We start from the raw sequence: 1,661 nt of genomic DNA on the forward strand, positions 1-1,661 counted from the left end.
CAAAGCAGTGCCAGGAAAGAGAAAGAAGTGAAAATAAATAAAAAAAAAAAGAAAAAATGAACAAACAAGCAAACAAACAAAAAAACACCTTTAAAATAAACACAACAAAGCGAAAAATTTCGAGGTAAGGCAAATCAGAGCCGGGTTAAGAGAAGCTAAGCAGAGCAGAGAAGGAAAAGCAAAGCAATGCCAGAAATATAAAGCAAAGCAAAGCAAAACAAAGGTAAGCATGTCCTGAAAATAGAAGTGAGAGCAGGAGCAGGTGAGGCAAAAGAGAGCAAGGCAAAGGTAAAAAAAGGAAAGCATGGCCCCATAAAGCAAAACAAAGCATGGCCAGGGAAGGCAAAGCTGAGCAAAGGAAAGTAGCACCAGGAAAAGCAAAGCATAACCAGGGAAGACAAAGCAAACAAAGCAAAGCAAAGCAGTTTGAGGCAAGGCAAAGCACAGCAGGGGTAGGAAAAGCAAAGCAGTGCCAGGTCTATAACCCAAAACTAAACCAAGGAAAGCATGGCCAGGGAAGGGAAAGCCGAGCAAGTCAAAGCAGAGCAAGGGAACGTAGCACAAGGAAAAGCAAAGCATTTTCAGGAAAGAAACAGCAAAACAATCTGAGGCAAAGCAAAGCAAAGCTGGGGCAAGAACAGCAGAGGAAAGGAGGGATGGGAAAGCAAAACTGTGCCAGGAAGAGCAAAGCAAAGCGGAGCAAGGCAAAACAAAGAGAAGCAAAGCGAACGTAGCGAGCTGGCGGCCAGCCCTCCTTTGGGTTCCAAGTGTCTGTGGGGGGCAGACCGGAGGGCCCTCATGTTGTGTGCAGGTGGCAGCCAGACTTGGACAGTGACTGTACCCTGATCGCCCTCTCCCCAGCCTCCTTCACAGCTCCTGGTGCACCGTGACGGTGGGCAAGAACCATGTCTTGCCTTAGCTGGTTTTATATATCTCTATCTATTTTGTTGTTGTTGTTGTTGTTGTGGATTTCTTCCACCGTTGTTGTGGGAATCATGTAGTTACTTACTGTCTTTAAGAACCTCAGACACACAACGAGCAGTGGGGCCCACCTGGCAGCTCGCTGCATGGCTGGGGACACAGAATGGACCATGTCGGCTGGCCAGGCCTGCTGCCCACACGCGCCAGTTCTGAGGGGACAGTGGCTGGGCTGCGGGGAGGCCAAGTTCTGTGTCTGACGGTTTATGCGTTCATAAATTTACCAATCGACTCGGCAGCAAAATCAGCGAGACAGTCTCCAAAGGAAGCCTAGCACAGCACAGGAGAGCAGAGCAATGCGGATGAAAGCTGAGCAAGACAAAGCAGAGCCCTGCTAGGGAAACGACGGCGGGGTTGGTTCCCGGCCGGCAGGTGTTCCCCGGCTCGGGGGGGCCGCGGGCGCCTTGTACAAGTGCTGCGGACAGCAGCCGCCAGGTCTACCCGGCCGCGGTCGCCATGTTTGTTTTGCCGGTTGGCGACCTGTAGGGGTCGCTGCAGGTCCGGCCGCGAGAACGGCGTTGGGTTCTGCCCGGCAGCGACGGGAGCGCGCGCGCGCGCGCGTTTGCGAAGGCGCGCGCCCGTCGGTGGGTCGAGCGGTTCCCGAGCGGTTCCGATGGCGCGGAAAGCGTCGGAAATTCCCGGAAAGGTCCGAAAAAGCCCGAAAAGGTCCGAAAAGTGCCGGA

This window comes from Anas platyrhynchos, chromosome 31 (genome assembly GCF_047663525.1).
Source record: "Anas platyrhynchos isolate ZD024472 breed Pekin duck chromosome 31, IASCAAS_PekinDuck_T2T, whole genome shotgun sequence".
Classification (NCBI taxonomy): Eukaryota; Metazoa; Chordata; class Aves; order Anseriformes; family Anatidae; genus Anas; species Anas platyrhynchos.